The sequence below is a fragment of the Arachis duranensis genome, unplaced genomic scaffold (assembly GCF_000817695.3).
Source record: "Arachis duranensis cultivar V14167 unplaced genomic scaffold, aradu.V14167.gnm2.J7QH unplaced_Scaffold_232527, whole genome shotgun sequence".
NCBI classification, from domain to species: domain Eukaryota; kingdom Viridiplantae; phylum Streptophyta; class Magnoliopsida; order Fabales; family Fabaceae; genus Arachis; species Arachis duranensis.
Window position 1 is genome coordinate 1,217,832 of NW_026264853.1, and position 7,606 is coordinate 1,225,437.

Sequence of the window (7,606 nt, forward strand, 5' to 3'; positions counted from 1 at the left end):
TTTTAATTAATTTTATATCTGTTGAATTTAATTTTAATCTATGTAAAAATAAAAATAGATACTTCTGAATAACTTCAAAGTAAAATAATAAAAATAAAATTAAAATTTTAATATAATAATAAATTATGTATTCTATTTTATCTATTTTACTAAATATAATATAAAATTAATGTTTTTTTTATACCTATATATGTATCTATTTCCATGTCTTATTTATATTAAGACGAGGAACCAAATGCAGCTAAATTTGGTATAGTATATGGACTATTATAGTAGCTAGTGGGGGTCACCTAGCTAATTCAAGAATCACATCTAGGGCTAAGGGCTTGGCTTATTGTTTATTACTTATTACTCATTAGTTCTACTACATTATTTTTGGTATTATATCAATAATATGCGAACATAGTACAATTGGAACTTTTTTATGATAAGTTCCATTCATATATATTTATTACAACTTATGGTACGGAAGTATCTTAGAGAAAGAGGTCTTTTCTCTTTCAGAAGAGGCAAAAATTGTAACAAGATAAATAACATTAAGTATAATACTATAATTTACTGAAATTTCTTTTTATTTATTTATTTTTTGGGGTTTGCAGTCATTACACCTGACACTTCAACTACAGGAGTTAGTATTTTTAATAACATTTCAGCTTAGTGGGCCTAACAAAAAATAGGCCCAACAAAAGATAGTCCTATGATTCTAAAATAGGTTTAAAATGACCAAAAATATATAATATAATATAACTATATAAGCATGGAAGAGGAATAAAATACTATTTATATCTGGCCCAAAAAATATAGCTAAACTCAAAATGAATAAAAGTTCATTCAATAAAAGTGACGTCATTTATTCTTACCCGATCTCTAGACCTCATACAGGTCAGGCACAACTATCACTACTAATCTTGTCTAATTGAATAAGTAACTAATCTTTACCATATTTCCTATTTATTTAGAACAAAGATTTAAACAACTTCCTTAAAAAAGGGAACGACTATCCACCATTTAAGGTGGAACTATTCTAAAAGGTACATTTACAGGTATATTCAAAATCCAATCTATTAAAAATCTGCTTTAAATCTTTGCTAATTTAAGTATCGAAGTCCCTTATAGGTACCACCCCCACCTCCTCATAAGAAATTCCGACAACAATATTTCGACATCAATACAAGTCGGACACAGATATCAAAGGAGTCTAGACCTCACGTTCAGGCTCAAACCATATGTTTCAAGTAATCCTCGAAACAATAATATTTAGGGTAAAGTATTATTTTGATTTATAATATTTGGGTCGAATTTTAATTCGGTTTCCAACGTTTTAAACATTTTATTTTAGTCCCAAAAACTTTCAAATGTCTTATTTTAATAAAAAAAAATTTAAGCGAGTTCAATGTTGTCTCATCATTAAATTTGACACAAACAATTCGTATATTAAAGAATAAATAACATTCAATTTCAGTATGTGACGAGCCAATAAAATTCTATTTTAATGTGCAAGTAAAATCGATTCATATACCAATAATCACTAATATAAATATTTTTTCTTTGATTTTGAAATATTAATGATTGATGTTGGAATTTAGAATTTTATATAAAAAAAATTAAAATAAAGTGTTATAAAATATAATTTAATTAACTAATACTATTATTAATATTTATGTCATTTATTTTATAAATTATATGTCAAATTTAATGATAAGATAATATTAAATTTGTTTAAAATTTTTTAAAATAGAAATAAAACGTTTGATGTCAAAAGCTAAATTAAAATTTGATCTAGACATTGAGAATTAAAATAGTAATTTACTATATATATATATCAGGAAGGCAAGCACCATAGATTATTTATTTGTTTATTTTATTCGATAAGAATTTCCAAGTAATTAGTGGGTATTCTAGTTCACTACTCTTTTATTCCCTTCCATTATTGTGCTGTCATCACTTCTTAATAAGTTGTCACTTCAGCAATTATTGTTAATTAGTTTTGTAGGAAATTGTAACTTATATAATGCAACATCTCTTCTTTCTCGTCTCAGCACATGCATGTCTTCTTTTTTTTTTTATTATCCTCTTTTGCATGTCATAAAGAAAAATATAAATATTTTTTAAAATCAAATTTCTGAATATTATAGAGGATATGAATAAAGACTTGCACATATACAACTTGTTGACTATTTTAATTACCTATCATTGGTGAATGGTAAATGTAATAAGAAGATAACTTTTAATCAACCGTATCATATCGTGTTAATAAAATTTTTATTTAACCTAATTTAAAACTCGTAAGTATTTAAATATACAATATATTAAAAATAGTAAATTCTATCTAATCGTCTATAAAATAACATGTAATTTATTTTTTATTATATGTTAATTTTTAATTAAATATTATTGCGTCTTCCAAACATCACTGCTTCATCGAGTGTCCCATATATTTTGTCGTGTCATTACCGTTCTCCAAAACATCACTGTCGTTGTCCACACAAGCAGCACTGCTATTCTCGCGATCTCCTTTTCTCTCACGTTGTTTCTGCATTTTCTCGGTCCTTAACGAAAATTTTATTTTATGTCCATCGTTTTTATAACTATGATCGATGCTACAATTCAATTATATATAATGACTCATGAATATGTATCATTCAACTATCATAGAGTATCATTGTAAAATATTAAAATAGCAAGGCTGAAGTGTATGCTTTTTTTCTAAAACCAATATAAATTCCTTGATTCTAACGCATAGAATTGAAATACTTTGAGATCAAAGTAATAATACACAATTTTGAAGAAGTAAAATTGGAACAATAATAGTGTCAATATTGTCTTCTAGTGTGAGGACAGTGGCGTTGCTTGTGTTGACGGCCGCAATGATGCTTTGGAAAATTACGACAATATGATAGAGAGAATAGGACATCCGATGAAGTGGTGATGTTTGGGAGACGCGACGATGATGAAGCAATGAGAAGGAGTGAAAGCCATTACAGAGAGAGTTATCGATTAAAAATTTAAAATAACATCTAATTAAAAATTAACACATAATAGAGAATAAGTTACATGTTATTTTAGAGAAAATTGAATAAAATTTACTATTAAAAATTGGTTCATATCAAATATCAATCATACTCTAGTTAGTAGTTGAGAAATAATTTAACTTCATTTTTTGTTATAATGAATATTTAGTGGCGTCTTTTCTCTCCTATTTGAGTTGAATTTATAATCCAACAATAAAAAAATAGTTTGTTTAACTCTATACATTATTGTATAAAAAAGTATATGGAACCAACAATAACCAGCCAACTTTTTAAACAATTCTATTTAATAATTAATTTTAAATTTTTTAAATTAAAATTTAAATAATTAAAAGCTGATTAAATAAATCTTAACTAAAAATGGTAGAAACTAGAAACCCTTACTTTTCTTTCTCATTTTCATAGCTGCGAACACATAAACCCTTTCCATTTTTTTCCTCTTTCACTCCCACCGCGCCGTTCACACTCCTCTCCAATTGGCACAGCCACCGCGACACCCAAAACCGTGCTGTTAGGCGACACCTACCCCACAGCTGCCTCTCCTCCATGGCGAAGGAAATCAGAAACAGCTCTGGAAAGAACGCCACCGGCAACCACCGTCCAACAGCACGGGCATCGTTCTCTCGCCCGCAGCCACCTCCGCATACTGCTGCCGTCACGGCTTCCTCCACCGTCGCAGCAACCACCAACGATGCAGCAACCTCCGCCTTGACGTGTATCCCGGTCGATCAACGGCGTCTCCTCCCCAGCGACCTAGGTTTTTTTTCCTTCCCATCTTAGAGTTTTAGTTTAACTTGTATTTTTTATTATGAATGTTTGTATTGGATGTTCTTAATCGATATTGATCTGAAAATTAAACTCTTATAGTGTTGGATATTTCTTTTTGAGATAATTAGTAGTTTCTTTTAGTGTTATTCTTTCTTTGTACAGTTTATTTCTTTTCTAATTAGGGTTCTCCATGCCTTCTTTATTAGGTTTTAGTAATTAGGATTCAGTTTAGGATAATTCATTCTTCTAAATTTGACTAATTATTATGCATTTGTGAATGAAGATGGATGTTGGGGATTTACTGAATATATTTAACCTTTGATTTATAACTATTGATAGTGCTTACTTGGTTTCTATATATTTTTATAGGCTCTGGGATGTTCTTGATTGAATAATGTGTCTTTGCTTATGGCTGAATGCACCACCAAAGAGTGATGTACCAATCATTGAATTTGATATGCTCAATGGAGCTGATGGCCTTATTTTCGGCTTCCCCACGCGGTTTGAAATTATGGCAGCCCAGTCCATGGATTTTCTTGACAAAACTGGATCTCTTTGATTGCAACAAGACCTTGTAAGCAAGCCTACTAGACTCTTCTACAGCACTGGTTTGCTAGGCAGTGGACAAGAAACAATACTATAAGTAAACAAGCTTTTATATATATCTTAACCATGTTCCTTATTAGATATCACTATGTACTTATTAGTTGCTTATCAAACTTGTCATGATTTATGTATAGCCTTACTGCTATAACAATGCTGGCACATCATGGAATGATATATGTTCCCATCGGATACATGTTCTGCCATTGCATGTTCAAGATGAAAGAAGTGAAAGGTGGAAGTCTTTATGGAGCAGGGACTTATGTTGGTGATGGAACAAGGCAGGTTTTGAGATTGAATTGCTACAAGCATTCCACCGGGGGAATATTCTTGCCACCATCACCAAGAAGCTCAAGGATGTTGCATAAAGCATATAATATTTTTGCCTCAGTGAAAGGAACACTATACCACCACAATGATCGAAGGTTTTTGGCAATTTTTTTTCAAGGTGATATTGATTTGTATGGAGTTCTATTTTAGTAATTCTGTGTTTATCAAGCACACAAATGGATTAAAGTTTTATTTTAGGCCTTTAAGCTTTATGAATTAGTCACTTGTCATGGATGAGGTTGAGAATGAGGACTTTGTATTTACTTTGGAGACAATTATGGCCAAATTTAGGGAAGAAATGGCACTATATGCATTGGGCTGCTTTTATAAATATTTACTAGATTCAAATAGCTAGATTATTTTAGGTTGAATAATAATTGTGTCTTTTATTTTTAAAAGTAGATGTTTTTTTTATATATGATTGTTGATATTTCTTTGTTTTTATAATTGTCATTAGATGGCTGTCTCTTTATTTTTAGATAGATATTTCTTTTCTTATGGGCTATGGCTGAGTATGTGTTTTTGCTTATGGTTGCATATGGATGATTGCAAAAAGTCTATTTTAAAATGATTGATAAATTTGAACTGATCGAAGAGAAATTTGAAACTATTGATGAATTGGATGAAGTGAAAGAGACGTGATCCAAGTGTAGCAACTAAAAAGTTATTTTTTGTTTAGCTAGTTGTATAGTAATGATATTCCCGTTTTCTAAATGATGTAGCTTCACCCCTCTAACAAAATATAAAGTTTACGTCAAATGTTTCTTTTGTTAAACAAATAGATGTTTTTTTTTTGTAAATACTAAATGGATGATTCTTTTTATATTACTTTTGGTCGTGATGAATTTCTGTATCGATAGTGTTGCAAATTGTATGGATAAGTTGAATGAATATCATGATTCCTTTCATTGTATTTTAGCATGATGACAAATTTATAGTTACTTATGTAAGATAAGTTTTTTTGATATGGAAAAAGGAACATCCTAATGTTTGATAGAACTAACATCCATTTAGATTTTTGCAAAAATAATTAGGTACCTAACAGAAGTTACTTATATTTATTCTTTACTGCAGAGATGATTCAATTGATAGTGAATACAAGTATCACAAAAGAAGGAAAAATATTTTGTATTTTTTTCGTTGCTTGTTTAACAAAATTTAAAGAAGAAAAAAAAAACAACAACAATATCTAGTTATTTACTTTTTCAAAAGCAATCAAAGTGCTTTGACAGTTTTTTTTTTTTACCCACTGTTTGCATTTTGCAGTTATTACACTCGAACTTTGGTGTTACAATTTTTATCAAATTAAAAGCTGAGTCCACATATATAGCATACTACTTAGTGCTACTTAGCGATAAACTTATAAGGCAAGTGTTACTTCCATGATTATATTTATTATCAGGTGGTCAAAGTGTATGCAACAAATGAATAGCCATTTATGTCTATTATATATTAACTATAAAAATGCTCATGTAATATCCCAATGTTTTTTTTTTGAAACATTTTACATTTATCCTCTAATTTTATCAAAATACCCATTCTACCATTGTCCTTTTTTATCGAACCTTAACCCTAATCTCAAAATAAAACTCACACCCTCCCTCTTACACACATACACACACATTTCAAAGAAAGAGGGAGAAGGAACGGAAGCAAAGAAAAGAGAAAGGGGAGAGTGAGAAAACGGAGAAGAGAAGAGAGGAAGGGGAGGCTGTCCGCCATCACTGCCGCCGCCTTGGAGCACGCCGGCGTCGCGCCTCACCGCCATGGAGTCGCTATCCCACGCGTCGCCGCCGGTGCTGACGAAGAGGAGAGAGAGTGAGACGTTGAGGCAGAGAGCTTCCGCTGCGGGAAATGCGATGGAGGAGAGGACGCCGCCAGCTCTGTCGCGCCTGGTTGTTGCCTAGCACGCCGTCGAAGACCGCCGTTCCCTCACCACTACTGTGTCGCCGTTGATGAAGCTGTTTCCGCCACTGTGAGTTGCGAACAGAGGAGGGAGAAAGAGGCGAGTTCATGAGGGAGAAGAAGCAGCGCTGCCACCTTGCCGCCGTACCTCCTTGCTGCCGTCGAGCTGTCCGCTGCCATTGTTGCCGTTCTGGTTCGCTCTTTTCCCTTGAATCTGTTTCACTTCCGTATTCTTCCATTCTGATTTTATTGAACCTCTGCTTTACCTTGGATTTTCTAGCACCATTTCTTGTTGTCTTCCATTCAATTTGAATCCAATATTTTCTCTGGGTGCTATGGTCATTGACGTTGCAATAAGAAATGGATGCTGCTATTGTTGTAGCCGCAACTTTTCGCTGCCCCAGTCCAAATCCTGTGTCTTTTCATTTCATTCTACATCGATCCTCTTCACCCGTTAATTTTGTATTTCGGGTTTGGTCTCTTCGGTCTCTTAGGACCACATTGTGAGTAGGCTTTACATTTATAATTATTGGATTTTACATCTATAATTATTTTGATATATGCTGCTTGAATTTATGACTATACTTACAAGTTACCAACAAAGATTTGAATTTAATTTTAATAATGGATTTATTAGAACTAAATATTTATTTCTGTGAAATTCATATTTTCAATCTGCACATGAGACTGTATACATGTTTGGTGAAGTTTTATATTATTTTAAAATGTTCGATTTTATTTGAATATATGTTTCTGGAACATTGAAATATTGTTGACACTCACTTATATACTCTGAATTTGTAAAGTATATTTGACATTTCATATGATTGAAAGGAATTTTTGATGAGAAAGTATTATTTGATTTGAGTTGATATTGTATATATTTGAAAGATCAAAAGATTGGTTGTATTTGAAATTATATGTTTTGAATTGGTTTGGGAAGCTCGTATTAGAAAATCGTAGTTAACGGC

The 7,606-nt window shown here is 31.6% G+C and overlaps 1 pseudogene; it reads left to right on the forward strand.

Moving 5' to 3' along the window:
- Nucleotides 1–4,191: 4,191 nt before the first annotated feature.
- LOC127744227 (probable NAD(P)H dehydrogenase (quinone) FQR1-like 1) lies at nt 4,192–4,768 on the forward strand (annotated as a pseudogene).
- Nucleotides 4,769–7,606: the final 2,838 nt, after the last annotated feature.